This window comes from Trachemys scripta, chromosome 5, assembly GCF_013100865.1.
Source record: "Trachemys scripta elegans isolate TJP31775 chromosome 5, CAS_Tse_1.0, whole genome shotgun sequence".
NCBI classification, from domain to species: domain Eukaryota; kingdom Metazoa; phylum Chordata; order Testudines; family Emydidae; genus Trachemys; species Trachemys scripta.
The window spans coordinates 120382979-120409150 of NC_048302.1; the positions used below are offsets into that span (position 1 = coordinate 120382979).

General features: G+C 42.7%; 1 protein-coding gene and 1 long non-coding RNA gene across 4 annotated transcripts in view; one reads left to right on the forward strand and one right to left on the reverse strand.

Annotated features, from left to right (window-relative positions):
• Nucleotides 1-14953, forward strand: part of LOC117877925 — a 59808-nt gene extending 44855 nt beyond the window's left edge. Inside the window, exon 4 of the long non-coding RNA XR_004645856.1 lies at nt 13180-14953. This is a non-coding gene — a long non-coding RNA (uncharacterized LOC117877925). The remainder of the gene's footprint in view (nt 1-13179) is intronic.
• SH3BP2 (SH3 domain binding protein 2) overlaps nt 1-26172 on the reverse strand; it is a 74723-nt gene that overhangs the window by 38414 nt on the left and 10137 nt on the right. For 2 of the 3 annotated variants that reach the window (XM_034771591.1, XM_034771590.1), the window contains exon 2: nt 10297-10354. The exons of the other annotated variant lie outside the window; for it this stretch is intronic. The gene's annotated coding sequence lies outside the window, so the exon portion shown is untranslated. The remainder of the gene's footprint in view (nt 1-10296; nt 10355-26172) is intronic. 3 annotated transcript variants of the gene reach the window in all.

A 26172-nucleotide genomic window follows, 5' to 3' on the forward strand; every position in this document is an offset into this window, starting at 1 on the left:
GTGGGTCCGCACTGCTTTTGGATTGTTATTGAGCAAAACCCATCAGTATGGACGCATGTCCCCTGGAATGGTGGTTGAAGCATGAAGGGACATATGACTCTTTAGTGCATCTGGCACATAAGTATCTTGGGACGCCAGCTACAACTGTGTCTTGAGAACACCTGTTCTCACTTTCAGGTGACACTGTAAACAAGAAGCAGGCAGCATTATCTCTTGCAAATGTAAACAAACTTGTTTGTCTGAGTGATTGACTGAACAAGAAGTAGGACTGAGTAGACTTATAAACTAGAATTTTACATTGTTCTATTTTTTTGTACTTAATTCTACATTTGTAAATTCAACTTTCACGATAAAGAGACTGAACTACACTACTTGTATTAGGTGAACTGAAAACTACGATTTCTTGTTTTTTTACAGTGCAAATACTTGTAATCAAAAACAAAGTGAGCACTGTACACTTTGTATTCTGTGTTGTAATTAAATCAATATATTTGAAAATGTAGAAAACGAAAAAATATTTAAATAAATGGTATTCTATTGTTTAACAGTGTAATTAAACACTATTAATTTTTTTAATCGCTTGACAGCCCTAATTTTAAGTGATAACAGGTAATGAGGCATAAAAGTCAGAATTGGTTACAAGAAAATAAAATGTAACTAATACCTAACTTAACAATCTAAGTGAATTTAAAGCAAAATTCTCTCTCACTACATGTTACAGCAGTCTTACTGACTGAATTCCTTTCAGTCAGGATCTCTCCCCCACTCCAAAGCGGTTTCCTTTGTTCTTCAGATGTTGTGGATGCCGTGGGTAAAGAGAAAGGGAGGAATGATTTGGGGTGCCCGCTCTCTCATCTTATAATTTTCTTTTCATCGAGAATCATCTCCAGCTGAGGTTCAGGAGACAGAAACGCTGTGTAGTTGGGAACCTGCAGCTGTTTCTTTGCCAAGATAGAGATTTTTACTCACATCCTCTTTCCTGCCAAAGAATGGCCACTTAACCAGGTGATGGTCCATTTGATTTTGCTGACACCTAGCTGAGGAACTGGCTAGCCTTTTGTCTCTGGAGAACTGGTTTGTGGCTGCTCCTCCCATACTTAGAGAACATGTCTAGTAATAACATACAGATGAACCCTATAACTTTACACACAATGTTGCCACACATATTTTACTAAGTACAATAATGATCAACAAAATTATGAGTTTTCATATACCATCTCACAAGGTGTACTTTGTACAAAAGTTATCATAGTCTTTTAAAAGAGGTGTACATAGGGGTACAGACAGTAAGTAACCCTATTTTACAGATTAGGTTCCTGAGGCAGAGGTTACTTGTCAATGACAGACAAGACTAAAGCTCTGCAGTTCCTGAGTAGTAATCACTTGCACTAACCACTATACTGCACCATATTACTCTACGTACTATACAAGATAGATCCCAATTTAAACCTCCTTCAAACAACAGTATGATAAATTTAAGGACAGAATCTCCATGTCTCTCCAACATCTCCTCACCAACTCCAAAACAGATATAACCAGGGTGGATTATTTAAAATCATCAATTTAAATTATTATTTAAACCAGCTAGTAGGAAACCTTGATTTAAACCATCAGTTGTAATCGTGTATTGCATTTGTACATTTTAGTTATTTTTCTAAAGAGGTTATTCTTATTGGTTGGTAACCATTAAAACATATTGATTTGCAACAAAATATAGTCTTTACACTAAATTTGGTACTTCTTTTTCTAACTAGGAGGATACACGATAGCAGGTGTGGCCAAACTGTGGCTCGTGAGCCGCATGCGGCTCTTTTGCAGTTAAAATGCGGCTCCCGGAACACCCGTGTGCACACCCCCCCTCATTCTCTACCTACAAGACTAGAGCTCGAGGCTTCTGACCTGCAGCAGGGTGGTGGGCCTAGGGGCTTTTCCCCTGTGGTGGAGTGGGGGACTAGGGGCTTCTGCCCTGAAGAGAGGGGGGGTCTAACAGCTTTAGCCCAGCGTGAGGGGAAAAAGGGAGGCATTGGGGCAGATGTCCCGGCAGGTTGTGCCTGTCTTGCGGCTCTCAAACTTCTGAAGATTATTGTATGCGGCTCGGAGGGTCAGTAAATTTGGTCACTCCTGCACTACAACTATACACAAGCAATTATATAGCTTAACTTATATTTTTTATTATGTTAGCAAATGGTTCATAATGCATTTCATATTTATTAGGCGGTGATTACTTTTTTACTTGCTATTTGCATCAAGCGCTATTTACTTTGAATTTGAATTTTCATTAAAAATGCACAGAAACAGTATTTTAAATTTCATTATTAAATAAAACTACCTTAAAAATGCTGGATACATGTGCTTTGATAAACAATGGATTTATTTAAAAAGGAAGTATTACCTGTAGTTAGTGAAGAGAACTGATTTTTTCTGGTCATTAGGTCTTTCAAGATTTTAGAAATAGTAAATCCTGTCACAACTAAATTTTATTCATTGCTTGGAAGAGGAAAACAAGCTTTCCTGCTTTTTCAATTCCCAGTTGGTTTCTTAACTTTGAATGAACTAATCATTGAAATTAACTAAATTGAATAAATTGAAATAAAGAAAATATTCACCGTGCACCTGCAGAAGTGGCTACCACTGACAAAAGTTGGTTTCGCACTTCAACACACTCTGGTTCCAGGTACTTCGATAGTGACTTCCACCAGTACAGGAGTTCGACTTTCTTTAAAACTTGGAAGCAAATATGTGCTGCTTAACATTTTGTGTATTTAATTTAAATGATTTTAATAGATAGTAAGCATAAGTTGTCAATTTCAAATTTAATTTTAAATACGTTTATTTTTTAAAAATCAATTTGGATTTAAATAAAATCAATTTAAATAAAAAAACAAAACCCAAAAGTTGTTTTAAAAAAATCAATTTTTATCAGCCTTAGATGTAAGTGACTTCCTCTTTCCTCCCAAGCTCTCTACATCACCATCAATATACCACCACCAGGCTCCTTTAACCCAGGATTAATACTTCCGTGCCACACTTCTCCATCCCCTTTCTCTGCAGCCCACATCCAGGCTTCTACCAAACCCTGTCATTTAATTCTCTTCATCAGTGGTTTTCAAACTGTGGGTCGCGACCTAGTACTGGGTTCCTGAATATAAGACACTAGGTTGCGGTAGCTCTGGTCAGCACTTCCACCGGGCCGTTAAAAATCCCATCGGCGGTGCTGCCCGGCTAAGGCAGGCTAGTGCCTACTTGTTCCGACACCGCACTGCACCCCCAGAAGCGGCCAGCAGCAGGTCCAGCTCCTAGGTGGGGGGGAGGGTGTTGCGGATTGTGGGGGAGTTAGGGCCCTGCACCCCTCTTCCCGAGATTCACTGCGACTCTCAACCAGCCAGTAAAGCAGAAGGTTTATTTAAGGACAGGAACACAGTCTCAAGCAGAGCGTGTAGGTACGACCAGACCCCCTCAATTAGGTCCCTCTGGGAGGTTCAGGGAGCTTAGACCCCAGCTTGGGGTTCCCTGCGTTGCACCACCCAGCCCAAACCGAAACTAAACTCCCAGCCCCTCCCGCTGCTCCTCTCCTTTGTTCAGTCTCCCGGGCAGAAGGTGTTAATTCTCCCCACCCCCGTTCCTGGCTCAGGTTACAGCTCAGGTAGCTTCCTTCAAGGGAAGTCCCACATCCCCACTGCAACCCCCCTGCAACATTCCCAGGTCAAATCTGCCCTGCTCCCAGCTCCGTCACAGAGGGGCTTCAGGGCTCCAGGCACTGCCCCTGCCCTGAGCACCAGCTCTGCAATCCCATTCGCCGGGAACCAGCCAATGTGAGCTGGGGGGGGGGCGGTGCCTGCAGGCGGGAGCTGCACAGAGCCACTTGCGTGCCTCTGCCTAGGAGCTGGACCTGCTGCTGGCCACTTCTGGGGCGCAGTGCGGTCCACGGTGCCAGGACAGGCGGGAAGGGAAGTCTGCTTCTGGCACCCAGGCTGCGCCACTGACCGGGAGCCACCAGAGGTAAGCCCATGCCCCAATCCCCTGCCCCAGCCCTGAGGCCCCCCCCCATTAAACCCAGAGCCCCCTCCTGTACCCCAAACACCTCATCCCTAGCCCCAGCCCAGAGCCCTGACCCCATCCCACACCCCAAACCCCTGCCCCAGCTCCGTTGGGTTGTGGGCATCAACAATTTTCTTCAACTGGGTTGCCAGAAAAAAAGTTTGAAAACTACTGCTCTACAATATCATTAAAAAAAAAAAGGCCCTTCCTTTCCTCCTCTTAGGGGCAAGAGCGTGAGCCTATCTCAGTTTACTCCTGCCTTTGCTACTACAACATGCTGGTCTCCGGTATCCACATTCCCACCTCAATCCCCTCTCATTTATCCAGAACATATTCCTTTAGCAACTACTTTTTTCACGTTATTTCTCTCTTTGAATTCCCCATCAGCCTCCTTCCATACTCAAGGCAGACAGCCATATAGTGCAAAAGGATTTCTCATTTCAAATTTCGAGATCCCCTTTGGATTTTTCTGGGTGATTTTCAATTCTGTGGAGATACTCATAAAAGGGGGAAAATGCAGTCAGAACCAAAACGGTTTCCTGCAGAAGGCATTGGGGTTAGTGTGAGGAACTAGATAAGAATGCTTACACAGTTCCTGATTCTGGAGGAGCAGATGCAGTTTGAACATGTGTCATTTCCCAGTACAGGAATAATCAGAATCATTGTGCCTTTTAGAACCATAAATGGGGAAGGCTGATAAAAGTTGATTTTAGCCCATGAAAGCTTATGCCCAAATATACCTCTTCCCCGATATAACATGGGTTCGTATACAAGGTGGTAAAGCTGACATGCTGTTCTGAGTAGCATGTTAAGGGTGCTGGGCCAGGCCGGGGAGTTGGATAAGGGGCAGAGGGTCTTAGGGGGCGGTCAGAGACTCCCCCCCCCCCATGGTCTGGGAGGCAGGAGCTGTGGGACACTTTTGGGGGCCCCGCAGTCCCAGAGTGGCCCTGGGGATTAGCAGGGGGCCGGGAGCAGTCCGCTCTGCTTCCCTCGCCCCGGCCTCAGCTGTGTCGCTCGGGGAGGGGGTTTGGGGGAAGGGTCCCCCCCCCCGCACTCACCGGCAGTAGTGGAAGCGGAGCAGCCCAGCCCCAGCCCGCTCCACTCCACCAGCTCCCAGCCGCGGTGCTCCACTTCCCTCTGCAGGTGAGTACAGGGGGCGTCCTTTCCCCAACCTCCCCGCATTCACCTGCGGCAGGAAGCAGAGCTCCACGGCTGGGAACTGGCAGGGGCCGCATTGCTCTGCTTCCCGCTGCAGGTAAGTGTTGTGGGGGGGAAAAACGCGCTTTCCCCAACCTTCCCACACTCACCAGCAGCGGGAAGCGGAGCAGCCCGGCCCCAGCCAGGTCCACTCTGCCAGCTCCCAGCTGCGGCGCTCTGCTTCCTGACGCAGGTGAGTGCAGGGGGACGTCCTTTCCCCAACCTCCCCACATTCACCGACAGCGGGAAGCGGAGCGCCGCGGCTGGGAGGTGACAGAGTGGAGCAGGCGGGGCCAGGCTGCTCTGTTTCCCGCCGCTGCCGGTGAGTGCCTGTCAGGGGCTGGAGGTGTGTGGATAGGGGTTGGAGCAGTCAGGGGACAGGCGGGGTTGGGTAGCAGGTGGGGTCCTGGGGGTGATTAGGGACGGGGGTCTCTGGAGGGGGCGGTAAGGGAACAAGGAACAGGGAGGGCCAAAGCAAGTTCGATATAACGCGGTCTCACCTATAACACAGTGAGATTTTGTGTCTCCCGAGGACCACATTATATCGGGGTAGAGGTGTAAATCTGTTAGTCTCTAAGGTGCCACAAGTACTCCTCATTCTTTTTGCTGATACAGACTAACATGGCTACTACTCTGAAACCTTCCTGAAATAGATTAACAAGGGAAGATTCAAACTTGGCAACTTTAAGAATGTAACAGTACCCCAGGGAAACAGACTGGGAGTACTTTTACATACATCCTTCTGCACAAAGAGTGAAATTCACCCCCACAAAGAAGGCTAGCACGAGGTCTACACACTACTAAGACTCAGTCCTTCAGTGTAGGACTCCAGGGACTCATAGGCTTCATGCTGGCTCTGCACAGGGGAGAATTTAACCCAGAAGGATTAACTACAATTTTATCCCTTTAGTACTACAAGAGTTCAATCAGGGAATTAGACCGCGGACAGAATATCACAAACCAAGTAGCATCTGAATTTCATGCCAGCAGAAATGTGGAATTTGGTTTGGAGTCTGAGGGGGTGATCGTTATCTAATTGAGATAACGAATCAGATCCTTCCCTGATTCTTCCGAGTTCCTCACTCTCTGCCTGTCCCAGTCAAAACCAGCTCTTCCTCTATCTCAGGTGCATGCAAACAAGAGCAATGAGATATACATCCCTAGCACTGTGCTGCCCTTGCTGGTGTTAGTTCTCTAGTCCAGACGCAGCACCGTGCTGAGCGGGCTCTGCAGTGCTGCAAGCAGTTTCCTCTTGCTGACCAATTTACAGGAAACAGCGTGTGTGGCCGAGAGCAGCCCTACGCAGCCCTGCAACAGGTCACGCAGGCGAATGAACAAAGCAGCAAGAAATTAAAATACCACTTTTTTTTTTTTGAAGTGCTAATTTCTCCAGACCCCAGGAAAAAGTCAGCTGCCTGAATGAATACCGCAGAGTATCTTTAATAACCATGCTACGTGTCTGTATTGACATTATACTGTAGACTGAGAGAATAAAACAAGGGACTAAATTCCCTCTTTCTATAAGTCTGCTGGCTTCGGTGAGCTTACATCAGGACTGGATCTGTCCCAGTAATTTACAGTAGGACACCAGTGAAACCCAAAAGTGATCTGAAACTTGTACATTCCCAGAATTCCAAGCCTTAAAATGGAGTTTGGCCATTTCATTCACGGTGAACAGTAGAAAGCACATCATAATTATATTGACAGATGTCTCATCTGACAATGCACGCTGCAAGTGCAGTTCCTATTCCATCCAATGGGATTTGCTCATGTGAATTCCACTTGTCCAGTTTATTTGTTCAGATTTACTTCTATTAGCCCCATCAGCGTTTTCTAGACGCTTTACAGAGTGAAAATCATATCAACAATTAAAAACAGAAAATAAGATCTCCTGCAAAACCTTCCCCAACCCAAATGAGCTCCAATCCCTTCACCCAAAACAAAGCCCCAATCCCCTCAGCCAGAAAAAAAGCCTGAGGAAACCCGTCAGTCTTGTAGAGGATGCAGCGACATTCTACTTCAATTAAAAAAAGTCAGGTCTGTCTCTCAGCTTAGAGGCTCTACCTCCCCCTCTACCCGAGCTATGAACAAACTTCAGACTACTGTGTGATTGGAACCTCTAAGAAGCAAGCCAGCACTAACTAGCTGTAGACATGACCATGCCACAGATGAAGATTCATGTGTCAAATGGAAAAGGAAGAAAACTAATTTTAAATTGAGCTTGACTGATTCACAGATCAACCTTGCCCAGTTTACATCAAAGCTCTTCACAAATAAATTAATTTTCACAATAAGAGCAATAGAAGTATCACCAGCACTGTAACATGGCAGACCACCACTGCACACTAACAGGTTGTTGTGCATCAGCGGGATCTGGGCAAGCATTTAAGAGCTTGTATACATGGGAAAGCTATCCTGTAATAACCTAAGGTGTGCATTTAAACTGATATACCAGTATAACTCCTTGTGTAGACACTCTTATTCACTTGTAAGACTGGTCGACTTTTTTTTTTTGGTTTATCGTATGTCACATTGGAAGGAGTTTAAGCTAAAAAATCCACTCTTATACCACAATAAGAGTGTCCACATAGGGAGTTATACCAGGAAAACTATAGCAATTTAACTATATTGGTATAATTATACCAGTAAAACTTTCCCATGTAGATAAGTGCTTAAAAAAGCAGACTCTTCAGAAAGTTTGATTCCCTCCCTCCCACAAATCCTCAGTGTACTATATTTGTTTCTAAGACCCCAGAAAAACCTTATCTATATTCTAACAATGCTTTTAGGAAAAATAGTCCTGGGACATACATCTGCTGTTGAAAGTCTATCTTCATCATGTTAGGGAGCACAGTGAGCAGCAAGTGACTCTCACATTGCTCTGTTATAAAGCCCAAGTAACCAATGGAGAATAAGAGACAAGAATCACTATGTAGAATTATATATAGTTAGAAACATTCCTCGACCGAAGAGAGGCTTTAGTTTCATTACAAGGTCTTTAGTTCGCTGGCAACAAGTTCTTTAACTTGAGACCCTTAATTCTAAGGCAAAGAAGTTCTTACCCCAAACATTTTAGCCCCTCATCTTAAAGCATCATTTCCTTAAAATCTTGAGGCCCCCTTAGCTAATCGAAATTTCCATCTGTTCCCATTCACACGTGTCTGACCCTAGTTCAACCTCCTGCAACTACTTCTGTTATATGTACCTCCTTATAAACATGGCTGTTAATTAAAGGGCTAATTGAAATCATTATGAAGTGATTTTAGGGTAACAAATACATTTAGCAAATAAAGACATTTAAAATCATGTAGCTGAATGGAGTTGCAGCTTGCAGCCACCAATGCCCTATTTCTCCGTAGCCCCCAGACAGTGAGTGCACTGCAGACAGCTGCAATGGGAGTTTCCTCAAACACTTTTTTTTTTGGGCTAGAGCTCTCAGCTCTGACTGTAACATGCTATAACTGAAGCAATTCAACTAGTAGGCTAGCTTGCGATGAACTGTTTACAATTATAGGTTGTGGGTAACGCATCTATGAATTGTGCTTAGACCATACAATTAATTCTGCTTAGATCTGAAACAGTATTTTTAAGCCAACAGCTGTTAAGCTCTCAGCTTTAATAAACAGAACAGTTTGAGAGGGGTAGCCATATTAGTCTGTATCCACAAAAATGGGGAGTCCAGTGGCACCTTAAAGACCAACAGATTTATTTGGGCATAAGCTTTTGTAGGCAAGTGGGTTTTTTACCCACGAAAGCTTATGCCCAAATAAATCTGTTAGTATTTAAGGTGCCACCGGACTCCTCATTGTTTTTGAAGAGCAGCTTGAGAGATCTGAACTGAAAACTTGAAAATAAATGGGCTTTAAAGATCCATTATTACTTCAGGAGTTCCAAAGTTTAAAAGCAATAGATATGGAGCTGAGTGAGCTGAAAGAGCAGTTATACTGGTTTTTGCTTTGAGACTGATATTTTAGCTAATGCAGACTTATACAAATAAAAATAACATATGCAAAAATTCTAGCTTGCCTTGTTGCTTATAGACAACTGAGTAGCAAGCAGCTAAAACTCCCTTCTTATCATTGAGATGCTAGTCTGTCCATTCTATCAATACAACAGAGAATTTACGTGGCTTTTATTGCCTATTTTACTTACAACATAAAAAAAAAAAAAACCCACATCCTACCATGTAAATTTTACATGATTCAGAAAATGCAGAAATGATCGCTCTAAAATCAACAATAGCTCAGCTGCACTCCACAGCCCACATATTTTAGGACCTACTGCTTGTCATAAAATCTATTTAACCAGGAAAAAAAGGAACCCCAGTTAATACAAGTGTGCAGTGAGATAGAGTTGCTGTTGGAACCTATTTTATGTATTTCCTAATGGGAAGTTTTTTTTTTTTTTTTTTTTTGTAGGTTTAAAGAAAGCTTGGAATTTGCAGATTATCAGACTGCAGCAAAAATTGTGAAGAAACCAAAACACTGTGGGATGTATGCATACTTTTGCGTTTACTATTTTCTGGCTGTTCCTGATGCCAAGGCATTTTGGAAGCAGGAAGCATGTGCACATCCCTCATTGAAAACCTCTCTAGTACAAACTTCAAGCAAAACCTGGGCAGCAGTAGCCCCGGGTCAGTTAAGGAGAACGTGCAGGACATGGGAACAGGGTTTCATTAGTTTCCATTTTAAGGAAATCTGGGATGTTGGGGTTTTGTCTATTGTTTGTTTAAAAACATAAATAACTGAGTAGAAAAGATACTGAATAAAAATCATTTAAAAGAAGATCCCTAGAGTATGACATTTAAAGAAAAAAAATAAAGCCTATCAATAACATCTTTTCAAATATCTACCAGCAAACAGATGCAATGAGAAAGTTTATAAATACAGTTATTGTTCCAAACAACAACTATTTAACTACATGCTAAATAAACCTAGTGAGCCACTTTCTCCTTCCCCCGTCCCCGCTAGAAAGCATCTGATCCTGTCACTGATACACAGGAGGTGGAGATTAGCCCCTCTCCTGGTGGGTACCAGTACTACTTAATTTATCAAGTTTTACCTCTTCAGGCAGATTGCTGCACCCAGCACCAAGGAGGAAGCTCAACTTCTGTCAGACCCTGAGAGAGAAAATGAAACAAATATTTTTTTTAATTCTGCTTACAAAAAAATATCGTGTGATACAATATAAAGACAAAAAATATCAACAAGGGTAATCTTCCATCGTAAATTTACTGTTGCACAGCATTAGACGGTGTTGCTCGCCGAACAGAGATGCAACAAAGCTACAGTATAGAAATTAGACTTCATATTTGGAAACTAACTAGGAACAGGTGACTTAAAAATAAACCATTATCTATTTCTGCGTTATTTTCTATATTACTGTACTGCCTAGACAAGGCCCCAATTGGGCTAGGCAATGTGCAGCCACATTAGGGAAGGGACTACCACTTACAAAGAGTTTCTAATCTAAACAGACAGGATGAAGTGTGGGAGAGGAAATTCATGCACAGAGAAATGAAGTGCTTTTCCCACAGAGCAGCAGGTCAGCGGCAGAGCCAGAAACCGAACCCAGGTTTCCTGACCATCCAGCCATGTGCCCAAACCACTTGACCACATTGCCACTCAAACCACCCAAAAAGACTTTTTACAGAATGGGCTAATCTTAATCTGGGAAGGAGCTTGGTACTGTAGTAATCTGGTTATAAATAATATGCCACAATACTTACGCTATAAGCTTCTGGGGGCAGAAACTGTCTTTTTGTTGCGTGTTAGTACAGTGCTTTAGCAAATCTGGGTCCTGGTTCATGACTAAGGTTTCTAGGCACTACTTCAAAGCAAATAATTACTATACTACTTCTTGGGGGATTGAGGGGGAGTGGACACAAAACTGTCTGGGAGAGTCAGAGTTAAAGTTAGGGTTAAAGACCGAGCACTACTACATTCCATAGGGATAAAGTGCCACTGGGTGTTTAAAAGGAGAGACAGAAGAGTCGCTAGCAGCCTGTGCTTAAGAATTTCAACAGCACAGCCTGGCGGCCTCTACCTCCGCATGTGTTTCTTTGCTTAAGTTTGGGATACTGGGTTTTTATTTACCTTCAGATGAAATACTTGGTTGAAAGGGATTCCACTGTACAAGACAGCAGTAAGTGGGATTTTTGCAGGTGAGGAAGCTACTATTTTCCCCTCCCATTTAAAATAACTCTGCATACAGTTATAATTCTGTGAAACTAGTTTGCTCTACTGTACGATTTATAAAAATGCATAGAACATTGCTTGAATACTAAGGGATCAATCAGGGAGATCTTTCAATGACACTGCAGCTTATTTTAGAGTTAGAAAGTCCTAGGTGGGAAGTGGGGCTTTTTATTCTATTTTTTGTTAAAATCCCCTCCTGAACAGTATTGAGCTCCAAGTGCTAGTATTAGCACAAAACTGACCTATTCCTTTGAAGCTAAAGATGTATTTTAAAAAGATTCAGGGTTAGTAATGCAGGCCCCTCTCCAGATAGAATAGACATTCCATGTACAACACTGCAGTGCACATTTGATTACATTTAACAGAAAAAAAATATTTGCATGAATTTAAAGCTTTAAGAAATCCGATCACAGTATTTCTGATTGTACATAATTATAATTGTCATAGTATCAAGAGCATGGTAAAAAAGAGTAGCACACTACTGGAGTTATGATTTTAAATGCTCAGATATCGCTAGCCTTGCACAGATACTTGTTTTTGGAAGCAATGACCAGAGAATGGACCAGATTTGGTCTGGATGCAAGCAGCTGCCAGTGCATTCTAACCTTAAGGACAAGAAGGATTTCTCTTCACATGCAAGCAAAAGAGAAAGAGGATTCAATGAAGATCAGCCCCATATCTTCTACATGTCTCTTCCCCAGCTAATGCTAGTGTTAACTCCACAGATTCTTACGGGAGGTGTGTGCATATATAGATATATATTTTACACACACACACACACACACACACACACACACACACACACACACACTGAAGACTTATTTTCACTTGAAGGGGGGAAAGAAAAAAAATCTACTTACTTCAAGTCCAGATAACTAGTTTTGATTTCCCAATATAATGAAAATCAGTAAAAACTCATCCCTCTGAAGTGACATTTTTCTTTCCACTTTCAGAATGTTACACTGGAAAGCAACCAAACTAATTCGTTACTCTTCCTTTTCATCTCCCAATCACAGTTCCCTTTTGTTTCTGCCCTATAGCTGTCTTGGTTCATCCCAGCGAGCTAGCGGCATTGGCAGTTGGCATGTATACTGCAGGAGTTGCAAAGCAATGCTGATTTTTTTTCTTACTTTTGTTAATCTTGCAAATAATTCTTCATGGATCATGACAATACTCTAAAATTATTTGCACTGGATTCAGATTCAACCCTTTAGTTGATGCAAAGGTTCATTAGAACAGAAAGCAGTGTAAATCCTGACAGTCCTACATTTATTGTGTCCCAAAGATTACATGAGAAAGAGAGAAGGGTGGGTGGAGAGAAAAATCTGTACTAAGTTTACCAGAAGTTTTTAAGAACTTAGTAGGGCCAGATTCTATCCTCACTTATAGCCTGTGCCAATGCCTGTGAAGTCAGTGGGCTGCCTGGGAGCATGAAAGCAGAATTTGTTTAGAAAAGTCAGTTACATCAACAAAACACAAGTGTGTATTAGATTCCCTTGGAAACAGCCATCTCACATGAGCGAGGCTAATAATTGCAACTGTTTTAGTTTATCTGGATGGGATAAAGGAAGTCTGAAATTGGAAGGGACAGGGTAAATACTAGACTAAAAAATAAGAAAAGTAATACAACACTGACCTTAAAAGGGTTGCTGTCAAGTAGTTCATGCCCTAATCTGACCTACTTTAGAACTAAAATCTGACAGCGAATTGGGGAATTATATATTATTTTCATTTTTTTTAAATCCAGGCTTACTGCAGATGTACAAGTTGGGAGGCATCATCAATACAGACAAGGATCAGAATATTAAACAGGAAGAGCTGGATGATTTTGAAAACTGGAGTGACAGAAATGGGATAAAACTCAATAGTACAAAGTCATGCACTTCGGGTCTAATAACGATTTCTGCTACAAGCTGGGAGCTCCTCAGCTGGAAGTGACAGAAGAGGAGAGACCCCTGGATGTGGGGGTCAATCACAGGGTAACCATGAACTACCAACATAAGGCAGCTGTGAAAAAAGCAAATGGGATCGGAACTAAGATGCATCAAGCGAGACGTTTCCAGTACAGATAGAGAAGTATTAATGCCATTGTACAATGAACTGGTAAGACTTCATTTGGAATACTGTGTTCAGTTCTGCTCACGGAAGTTCAAGAAAGATGAATTCAAATCAGCACAAGTGCTGAAAAGAGCGACTAGGCTGATTAGGGAATGAAGGGGCTATTTTAGGAGAGAAAACAGGAACTGACGCACTCACATTGTGCTGGGGAGCTGCCCACACAAAGGGTGCAGATCCCTTACTTGTCAGAACATAGCACAGGAAACTACCTGCACCTCAGTGCGCAGGGGGGTTGAGGCTGGGCAGGTTCACAGCTATACAGCCCAGTTTTCACAGTTAACAGCCCAATTTTCTCCTGTAGAAGGGTTAGGGCTAAAGCTTAGTGAGCAAGCCCACCTGCCGAGTAGCTGTGCCATTTAGCAGTGGCCTGTGGGCAGCGGTGAAAGTTTCTGTCCCTGTGGGCATGCAGCTGATTTACTTGAAACTGGGCGCTGGGAAAGGATTTTCCACATCACGAAGATGTTCTCTGAAAAAACAGATTTCAAATTAAGTGATTTCCACGAAGGCCTCCAATAGATATTTGAAAAAAGGGAAGTTATAGCTACTGGAGAGTATCAGACAGGCCAGCTACATCTATCCTGTGGTTTACTTATCAGATGTATCAAAAGGATTCCCTCCAAAACCCACAAATCAAATCTTTATCTAACTCCCTTGTACTTTCTACAGCTAGCTAGACTGTGGACTACATGAAGTGAGACTGGATTTTCAGTCCAGTTCCCAAACACCTACAACACACCCACCCTGTAAAGCAAATAATAGTTAGCAGAATATACTAGCACTAACTGGTAGCTGTGACATATGGCTAGAAAGGGTTAAACATCCTGCAAAATAAATAACCCTCAAAAGACATGTGGGGAGATGATGTTTGTGTTTTTACATATGTATGAATAGGGTCAACAATATAGTCAACAGACTCTGTCTATGCTGTATTCTGATAATTCAGAGGTCAAAAGAACAGCCTAGCATTTAAATGAATTGTAAACATGGGATATCTCAGTATTCATCTCTCTTTGACATGTACTGTGAATGGTGGCGGAACAAGCAAGTGGCCTTATGTTAATTAGTATAGCTAAGTACCTCCTTCAAAATCATGCTAATGACCTTTTGTTCCCCGAAGAAATCCCAACTTGTCAAAAGCCATGAAATTGTATAAAAGATGCTTGGGTCCTGATTCTGTCATCTCAGATCTGCTTAAGCTTCATCAGGGGACATTTGAGTCGCAAGATTGAGGTCCCAGTTGTGCTGGTGCTCCCTGAAGGGGATTTTGGACATTGGACTATAATCTATGAACTATTTCTGAAAGAACTCTTTGCAACTACAAAGCTCGCCAGCTCTGCTATGAATCTGCATCTCAATGAATTGAACTTGTGTCTCTAGGTATATTAATCTTTTAACCATACTCTCTCTCGTTTTTTAATAAATTTTAGTTTAGTTAATAAGAATTGGCTGTAGCGTGTATTTGGGTAAGATCTGAAATACAGATTAACCTGGGAGGTAATGTGTCCAGTCCTTTGGGATTGGTAGAACCTTTTCTTTTATATGAAGAAATAAGATTTACAGAAATTTTCATCATATTTGATGTGGATACCTGGATGAAGGCCTGAGGCTGGATCACTTTAAGGGAACTGTGTTGTTTGGACTTCTGAGTAACCAGTAGGGTAATAAAGAAGCGGTTTTGTGCTGGTTTGGTAAATCTAAGTATTGGAATAGCCATCAGCTTTATGGGGGATTGTCTGCCCCATTCTTTGCAGTTCACCCTAATTGCGTGACCATAGCTGTCTCCCCACTAGGACCCCAGTCACAACAGCCTAGTTGGCAGTACCAATGGAGCAGCCCATGAGAGCAAACTCCTCTCTCTGACCTATCCAGAGTACAGTTCCAGGGTACAAAATCCAGCATCTTTCACAAACATTGAAATAAATAAAATAGCTACTTATACTAGTTGCTACATCTCCTCCATTTTGTACTACCTGCTCCTCATCCAGATAATTTGTTTCTGTTTCTCAAAGGTCTAACACTTCTTTAACTTTTAGTTTGCTGCCCATTTCAAACAGTTTTGTAGCATCTGTAACATGTGGAGTGGAGGGTGGGGGAGAGAAGAGAAGAATTCGCTAAGCTCTCCTTATATCCCCAACACAAGTCCCCAATCAGACATTACCTAGGGATGGGCACCCTGTTTCCATATCTGCAGCAGCAAGGACTGGAAAAGGTTTGCTGCATCCCACAGGTGATGAACCCGCCCCTTTAACAGCCTCTCAAAGAATCAGGCAGAGGTTTAGATCAGTGGGTCTCAACCTTTCCAGACTACTATACCCCTTTCAGGAGTCTGATTTGTCTTGCGTATCCCAAGTTTCACCTCACTTAAAAACTTCTTGCTTACAAAATCAGACATAAAAATACAGAAGTGTCACAGCACACTATTACTGAAAAATTGCTTACTTTCTAATTTTTTCTGCATTAAATTTTTGTTTGTACTGACTTCACTAGTGCTTTTTATGTGGCCTGTTGTAAAACTAGACAAATATCTAGATGAGTCGATATACCCCCTGAAAGACCTCTGCATACCTCAGGGGTACTCTTACCCCCAGCTGAGAACCACTGATTTAGATGACTAAATCCCATTCCAACCAGAAAATGGCATAGCTAGAACTGTCTGCAATGCTTTGACAACGTACCTATCTGAGATTTTACTAGAGACTGAGTCAGTGACTTCGGAATTACAGGGAAGAACTCAAAACGTTCACGTTGATTAGTTAGGCACTTAGGAGTTGCAGGTGCTCAGCACCTCTGCAAACCAGGTCACTTACTTGTTTGCCTAAATACAGATCCAAGTGTATAACTCTGGTCAGCCAAGTTTCCAAATGAGGGACCGTCTTCATAGAAAAAACGAGGAGTCCATAAGGTGCCACAAGGACTCCTCGTTGTTTTTGCTGATGCAGACTAACATGGCTACCACGCTGAAACCAGTCTTCATAGAATATGTCTTGACTGAAGAGTAGCCTGGGTAATTGGCACCTGGGAATAAGCAGCCACCCTGCAATGCCCTGGGTCACTTGTCCTCTTTGGTGCCGCATGGGCTTTTGGGGGTATATCCCAAGGTTCTTTGTGCTGCAGTAAGCTGAGCCACTCTACAATTCTTTCCCAGTGAATTGTGGGAGAACTCATCTATCCATCTGGACACACAGAGGGAATTGTGGGATGGCACTGAAGGCCTATCAGTACTTGAGTAATTTAGCCTGCATCCTCACTGCAAAGTGAACAGGTTACCAGCCCAAATGAAAGCACCACTCGAACTTCTGTGAATAGCCTGAAGTCAAGCGAGCTAGCCCCAGTTGAAAGCACTGCCAAACTCAGGTGAGAGGTTTGTGTGTGGATGGCAGGCGGGTTAGGAACAGCACCCAGTAAGACCGTGGGTTAACTGCAATGAAGACATATCCAAGTGTTTGGGAATGAAAGGTGCTATAAAGCTGCAATTATCTGAGGTGGTCTCAAGCCCTTATCTCCTTAATACAGACCAAATCTGTGACCAGGAGAGCAATGGAGAAGAAACAGGCTGTATACACTCCTCCCAGTCCAAAAAGACTGGACTACTTCTCAAATGTTTAATAGATCTATTTGTTAAGCAATGTGTCAAGTTAATAATTCATTCAGTTTCTAGCAGCACTGTCACAAGAATAATGATTAAACCTTCCAAATTTTCCTCAGAGGAGCCAAGCTGCAGGGTTAGCTGCAAATTTATAAAGTAATGTCTTAAGGACAACGTCTGCCCTCAGATGCATGCAAGCAGCTCACATTGAAGTTAAGGAGAGTTATATGTCTGGACCCAGGAGCAGATTTGTCCCCTAATGATTTTATAACAAGTTTCAGCAAAAGTTTGGAATTTTTGACGTATCCTGCCTATTTAAACAGTCAAAGTGGGAAAGGGTTGATTTTAAAAGTGACAGTACAAATAATTTTGAAAGGAAAATATGCAAACATTTGTTATTAAAAGATTAATTTGTTTCCAGGATGATGATTAGTTTCTGTTGGTACAGTAGCTGAAGTTAAAAATAGGTAAGGGGAAACAAAGGTTCATGCCAAACCACGCTCTAGTCTGAGGAGGCAGACTTTGTTAGACTAAGAATATCTCAATTTTGTCTAATCAGTTTCCAATTCTCTTCCGCCTTTATCTAGACATTTTAGTTTTCTAGTGCATTTGATAAGAACTGAAGTTATTTTCACAAACCATAAACACTCATTACGTTCAAGCACTCCAATACTAATCAAATTTAAAATTTGCAATCATATGATGTTATGTATCTTGAGTCATGGAATTTACTGCTGAACTGACCCCCTGCTACAGAGTTGTGCTCCAGAATCCAACCATTCACTTTACACTTATGTTTCTAGCACTTTTAGTTGTGCAGAAAATCTTCTATATCACAAAATAAATATGCACTAATACATAGTTGTCTTCCTGAGTTTGCAGCCAGCCTAAAACAATAGCCCTGAGAAAGGTAAATTGCCCCCATTCATAATTAACTCAGAATCCTAATGGCAAGGTTATCTATATATTTTTTAACTCTCACTGATCATCGTTTTAGCACAAACACATCCAGCCAAATCAATATACTAACCCTACCACTGTTGGTTGCAGGAGCAGGAGGGCACTGGGCAACTGATTTCTATCAAGAGTTGCAGGAATGGAAAAAATAAGAGTTCAAAGTCTCTTTCACAAGTTTCAAATCAACTCTGTGCTGTTTCACAAATGGGAGGTAAAAAGGAAATTCGTTCCCTTTTCCGTGCCAAAATCTCAACCACCTGCTTGATTCCCAAAATCTAAACTGCCCCCTGCGCCTTCCAAGGAGCCAAAAGCCCCAAATGTCTCCCCTGCCAAAACTTTTAGCTCCTCTCTCTCTCTCTTCCCCTTCTCTGCAAAACTTCTACAAGCAGTTGTGAGTTTTAAATACAAAATTCCGGAGCACATTAGCATTCTGGGATGGGGGAAAAGAGTAAAAATCAATCAATTTACTATCCAATTAAATAAAAAAAGCTGACTAATTGTTCACTTTTTAATTTATTCAAATCTGCTGCAGAATCTCTAAGCTGCTGCAAGGAGTGCTGCGTCTACCAGCGGACCCTGAGCAGAATGTCAGCACAGAAGAAACAGATTTCCCACCCCGACGGGGCAAAAGCTTGTTCAGCTGATTGAAAATCAAACACAAAAATAGAGTCAAATGTACTCAGTGAAATATTTTTCCAAGTGGTCCTCTTTGTTATTTTGAGTCTCTTTAAAAACAGAAGAAAAAAAGAGAAACAAGGAAATTAAATGCAAACTCTTATATTAAGAGAACACAGAGAATGATTAATCACCCCATTGTAAGGATGTTTAGATTTAAGGCTACCTCTATGCATTATTATAAGGCCAATCACTAAATCGCACAGCATAGGTTTGTCTTAACTATAATATACTTTGTGCTTTAAAATGGTCAAGTTCACAAAGCTGAAGACAATTATGAGTCAAATCAGTTGGGAGAAAATCTAAAGATAATATTAATGTAGGTTTCAGGGTAGCAGCCGTGTTAGTCTGTATCCTCAAAAAGAACAGGAGTACTTGTGGCACCTTAGAGACTAACAAATTTATTAGAGCATAAGCTTTCGTGGGCTACATCCGAAGAAGTGAGTTGTAGCCCATGAAAGCTTATGCTCTAATAAATTTGTTAGTCTCTAAGGTGCCACAAGTACTCCTGTTCTTTTTGAATATTAATGTAATTGGGAACTGTTTAAGAACATTTTACTAGCTGCCTAGTACAGATTACAAGATGCAATCACACAATTGGGAAAAAAAGGCCATACTGATTTAAAAAAACCTACCTGACTTAGAAAAGAAGTGAAAGCACCTATAATTTTTTTTTATATGTTTGCAGTGTTGTTTGCACAACACCTTTAGAAGGTGAGCCTAGGAACTTGAATTGATAACACTGCTAGACACTAAAAAACCTGGATTTAAAAGGGATACTGGTTTCATGGCCCATTGCAACAATCTGAAACACACACCACCTCTGCCTGTTAACCATTAATGGCCCACTTCAAATTCCTTTTGCATAACAATCTAACCCTTATCGCCCACATTATCTCAAATGACCTCCTACCACAGTTATCCTTTATTCTTATCCATCTGTCTTTGTATTTAACCTCACTCTGATTTCTTTCCCCAGATAGGAAAAACTCTGTGGCTTATGGCTACATACATTCTTAACGGGTACACAGAGGTCTTCCAGGAGGTACATCAATTCACCTAGATCAGGGTCTCTCAATCTGGGGGTCACGACCCCAGGAGCAGGTGTTGCAGGATGGGTTTGCGGGGGGGTCACAAGCGCAGGGCCAATGTTAGGGGGTGACAAGCAGGGCAATTGCCCTGGGCCCCACGCCACAGGGGGCCCCTGCAAAGCTAAGATACATGCTTCAACCCCAGGTGGCGGGGGCTCGGGCTTGAGTCCTGGGGCTTGAGTCCCAGGGCTCAGCCTTCAGACTCCTGAAAGGAGTACAGTAGTCAGAAAAGGTTGAAAACCACTGCACTAGAGAGAGCATTTATGGTGCAGCTGCATTGGTGTAAGCTCTCTGTGTAGTCGTTCTACACAGAGCTCTCCTGCTCATATAGTGTTGTCTAGACTAGCACTTAAGTCAGCATAACTTATGTTGCTCAGGAGGTGGCTAATTCACACCCGTGAATGACATAATTGATGTCGACTTAAACTGTAGCATAAGCCTTGAAGTCTGAAAGCTTGTAACTTCCACCAACAGAAGCTGGTCCAATAAAATATATTACCTCACCTACCTTGTCTCTTAAAAAATATAGCACAGGGGTAGGCAACCTATGGCATGCATGCCAAAGGCAGCACGCGAGCTGATTTTCAGGGGCACTCACACTGTCCGGGTCCTGGACACCGGTCCGGGAGGCTCTGCATTTTAATTTAATTTTGAATGAAGCTTCTTAAAAACATTTTAAAAACCTTGTTGTATGTAAAGTAAATAATAGTTTAGTTATATACTATAGACTTATAGAAAGAGACGTTCTAAAAATGTTCAAATGTATGACTGGCACGCGAAACCTTAAGAGTGAATAAATGAGGACTCGGCACACCACTTCTGAAAGGTTGCCAATCCCTGATATAGCAAATAGAAGAAAGGGGAACTTAATAATAATGAATATAAATCAGAAACTAGTACTTGTAGAAAACTGACAAAGGAAGCAAAAGGACACAAGTAGAAATTTATTGCCAGCAGCGTTAGACGATAATGAGTTTTCTAAAGTATGTTAGGAACAAAAAAAAATCCTACAACTGGTATTGGTGTTGCTAGAGGGAAGTGTCAGAAGTGTCAACAATAATGCAGAAAAAGCAGAAGTGTTCAAGAAATATTCTGTTCTGTATTTGGGGAAAAAGCCAGATAATATAGTCACAGCATGATAACAAAACACTTTTCATTCCAACAGTAACTCAGGAGGCTGTTAGCAGCAGCTACAAAAGATAGACATTTTTAAAATCAGCAGGTCCAGATAATTTAGATCCAAGAAGCCAAGCCCTAGCCAAGGAGCACTCTGGGTTTTTAGGGTATGCCTAACACAGCACTGCATTACAGAGCCCAGGTCAGCTAACTCCAGCTAGAGCTCTAGGGCTATAAAATCGCAGCATAGATGTTTGGCCTCAGGTGACACCCTCCCTCCTTGTCTCATAGTCTGGGCACCAGCCCAAACCCCAAACTCTACAATACAATTTTATAGACTACAGCCCGAGCCCCATGAGCCTGAGTCATCTGACCTGGGCCAGCCACATCTGAGCCATAGGTCTTCTATTGCAGTGTAGACAGACAGTTAATGTTGATTTTCAAATAGGTTGTGGAAAGCTATGGAAGTTCCAGAAGACAGGAAGAAAGCAAGTGTTGTGCTAATATTTAAGAGTAAAAGGGATGACCCAGGGAATTATAGAATTGTCATCCTGACATTAATCCCAGGCAAAATAATGGAACAACTGGGATGGGACTTGATTAATAAGGAATTAAGGGAGGGCAATACACTCAACCACTTTTCCTAGTCGAGCCAAACTCCACAATATATAGCAAGATTTGAATGCTGCAAAATCACCTTTCATTTGGACTACACAAGTAGTAGACCTAGCAATCCTGAAGCTAAGACCCAAGAACAAAATCTTCCTATTTTTAGAGGGATGTTTCCCATCATGTACTAGCTCCTATATGGCGTTTGGCTATACCTCAAGCTCCTGAAAAATCTTTCACTTTTCAGCCTCATCCTTATTTCTCATTAATCATCTTTCATGATAGGTCTTGGACCACAACTCCCACCATCCCTTCTAATCTTCAAATACAGAGCTTAAACAAGTAGAAAACCCTATGCGACAGCAAAAAGAGCAATACAGACACTGGTGGCACAAGGCTTCCCCACCCTGCCTTCCCCAAGTGCTGCTGGTATTAATCCTATAGAAAATGAGTTAGGCTCCAAAATGCCACCTGTCTTTCTGTAGCGAGTTAGCATTGCTTGCTGTATTAGAGGTTTATTGCGCTAAATGAGAACCAGGTAATCAGAGCTCCAGTCAGGAAGTGCTGCTGCGGTGTGCTTGGTTAAAAGGAAGGGTATGTCACTCTCTAAGGGTATGTCTGCCCAGCAATGTAAGCCTAGGGTTAGTGGGACCCATGTCAGGGAACCTTGAGCTTGACGTCTATATTGCATTTTAACCCTAGGTTAAGAATTTTCTGACGCATGCTCAAACCTAGGGTTCTGGTGCCACATCGCAGTGTACAAACCTGAGTCAAAGTAAATATATCCCAAAGTGCCTAGCCCCTCCCTCCCCCCGCTAATGTTGACACTCTAGTCCTAGGAACATGGTGCACTGTGGGAAAACTCTACTGCCCACCTTGTTTCCTAACTGTGACAGTGCTACTGATGGCTCTCAAGTGCCCATAAGAAGCATGAGCATAAAAACTACATAATTAGCTCCTCTGGTGGCTGTGTCGGTAGAATGACCACAGTTTGAGAAGGGTTTATACTGAACTACCACCTAACCTGAGAATTGGGCTCTCCACATCTAGGCTGAGTCACATTGGCAGGAAAACGCCCATGTGCACCTGCTCTAAGGTGCCCCAAGTACTCCTGTTCTTTTTGCGGTTACAGACTATTCTGAAACCTGTTCTGAAGATAGTTAGGACATTAGTCTCCAGGGCTGTCAAACTATTAAAATGAAACTTTGCAATTCTTAATTTTTAAAATGGGATGTTCAGTGAAGGTGTTTTTGTTTGATTTTTTAATTTATTTTTGTCTGGTTTTGAAGTTTGTCATAAAATGTAGGTTTCAGAGGAAACACACACACACACACACACACACACACACACTACCTGGCTGCTGCCAAATGCGGAGCAGTGAAGTGCATCCCCAGGGCTTCAGGTGCAGTGGGAGCCCGCCCCAAAGCTTCCCCACCACAGGAAGCTGCAGGGAAGTTTTGGGGCTGGCTCCCAGTCACCTCCTCACAGAGCCTGCAGCCCGGGCCCCCTTGTACATGAAGGCCCAGGGAGGGTACGGGAGGCCTGGGAGCAAGGGCCAGAGAGCAGAACAGGGACCAAGCGCTGCTATGCAGGGAAGGGGAGCGGCATCTGGCTCAGCCCAGCCCGGGGAGGGATGACTCAACATCCCGGTGGTCGGGAGTCACTTCCTGCCTGTCAGCTTTGCTCCTTGCGCTGGGCATGTTCTGCACAGCAGCAAGGAGGAGCTGGAGCAGGAAGGGGGAGCACACTCAGCCAGGCAGCAATGGCACTTCCAGCCGCTGCACTGCCTGCCTGCAGTGCTGCTCCTCTGCCACCGGTAACTCTGGGATACACCAGAGGATTTCCAGGACCTGAATCAAGCCAGGGCCACATGTACCCAGGAAAGCAATTGGGCTCAGACCCTCCAGCCCTGCATGGTCTGGGGATCCTAGGTGAGCACAATTGCTGTGGATGCAAGGGGGGTTAGGCTAGAGCCTGGGTTTACAATGCTGTGTAGACTGAGTGTAAAACACAGGCCAGTTAATGCTACTCACGGTTATACATTATTTAGGTCAGTTGTACAGTGCAGTTTAAAAAATGATTGACATCTAAATATTGGAGCCTAATATGACTAAAGAGCCAATGATACTTCTCCCCTTTCCTTTTATGTTGCCAACTTCGACAAACTTCCAATCACATTGAAAGAGTCAGTGCTAGATTCAACATCATGTTTTTAAAACAAACTTCCTTGGAAACAAGAAATAATCAAACAGATAGGAGGATAAGTCAGTGCCTAGGGAACCCACAGTAGACCAAGACTCTATTGTGCTAAGTATCAGAGGGGTAGCCATGTTAGTCTGGATCTGTAAAAAGTGACAGAGTCCTGTGGCACCTTACAGACTAACAGACATATTGGAGCATAAGCTTTCATGGGTGAATACCCATTTCGTCAGACACATGTGCTAGACACTGTACAAATACAGAACAAAAGCACTCCCTCCACTTACACTCTAAGTCAAGGGTGGGCAAACTTTTTGGCCCGAGGGCCACATCTGGGTGGGGAAATTGCATGCAGGGCCATGAATGTAGGGGTGGGGTTGGGGTATGGGGTGTCAGAGGTGGTGCAGTGTGCAGGAAGGGGCTCAGGGAAGCAGCCAGCACCATGTCCCTGCGGCCCCTGAGGAAGGGCGGGGGAAGAGGGCTCTGCGCACTGCCCTCGCCTGCGGATACCTCCCCCGAAGCTCCCATTGGCTGCGGTTCCCCATTCCTGGTCAATGGGAGCTGCTGGGGGCGGCGCCTGCAGGCGAGGGCAGAACGCGGAGCCCTCTGCTCACCCATCCCCCAGGGGCCGCAGGGCCATTTCCAGGAGCAGTGCGGGGCCCGCGGCACCACGGGTGTGGTAATCCCACGGGCCGGATCCAAAGCCCTGATGGGGCGGATCCACCCCGCGGGCTGTAGTTTGCCCACCCCTGCTTTAAGTATAAGACACAACAGATGGCGTGTTGCCAACATTAAACAACACCGAACAACATTAAAGGTTGGACCCCTTGGTCTGAAATAGCCCAAATTTGGTGACTTTTCAGGCATACTGTAAAAGCACCTGTTATGGTTTCTGGAGAAGGCTGAGGGTGTATTTTCTTGATGATGAAGGGGGTAGGTGGCTCTCTGGACAGCCAAGTTCCTGCAGAACTGATTTTAATGCTGCTGGGGTTTAATTTAATTGTACTTATTGTATGATTAACAATGCTAGGGCCCCTAGAGCTTTGGATAAACATCTTTTTTTTTTTATTTTTTTAAATCTAAGTAAATAAAACAATGTTACCAACTCTTGCAATACTTGGGAGCTCTTCATAAAGCTCCAGCTACTGGAATCAGGAGATTGCATGAAAATCTAAGCTTCCATTTTAAAAAGAAGGAAGTTTCCAGCTTTTGTAGTTGTGGAGAAAAAAAAAAATCTTGAAAATGTGAGGCGAGTGCACCCTAAAGGCGTAGAAACCAGAAAGCAAGTAAGAACTCAACATTTAAAAAAAAAAAAACCTCATGATTTTTAAAGGCCCGAACACTTGGGATTGGCCACGGTAAAGTGGAAAGAACATTAAAATCTAGTTTATTTTTCATGGCTTGTGCCAATTCTTTACCTGTTATTCAGATTGGACAAACAGATTTTTTTATTTCTGTCAGTAATACTGATATGCCGCCTGCTTCTTATGATTGTCTCCCAGTACCTGTATAGTTTGGGAATGGCACACTGTGGTCACAGCCCATATCCTGAGAAGATGCAAAATCTGACTTGAAAATTGTAATCTTTTCCAGTCTGAGAAATGCCCCTCAAAAGGAAAAGAGTCCTAAAAGTGAAAGTACCATCACAGTCAAATGCAGAAATCAGCATTTCCCTACGTGCACTCATCTACTGCAAGCCTTTGGAGGGTAAAGGAATAATGAACCAACGGAACTGTAATTAACTTTTATATTTTGAATTAATATATACACCTGTACCAAGGTGACTGATTGCTAGCAGAAAAAAAAACCTTTACTGTGATTGCCTCATTTCTGTAAAGAATGTACACTCCTCTGCATGCATGAGCCAAACAAGACAGAATTTTGCAAATGTAATAATTTAACAGGTACAGCAGTTACAACACCTTCCTTACAGACTGCAACATATATTTTATCATTACAGGCTTGGCCAGCTATCATGTTCTAATTACATGTACTTACAGAGCATCTTTTGTTAAAGGATCTCAAAGCTATTTGCACCTATTAATTAATTTTCACAACACCCCTGTAAAGGAAAGTGGTCTTCTACAGTGTGGACATTGTTACATAATACTTCGATAGCTAAGGGCTAAATTGAGGCACAAAGGCCGAGGTCTACAAATTTAGGCTCCGCTGAGATCCACAAAACTCCCGATTAATCACACTGTTAAACAATAATTGAATACTATTTATTTAAATATTTTCTACATTTTCAAATATATTGATTTCAATTACAACACAGAATACAAAGTGTACAGTGCTCACTTTATATTCATAAGTATTTGCACTGTAAAAAAAAAACAAAAGAAATAGTAGTTTTCAATTCACCTAATGCAAGTAATGTGCAATATCT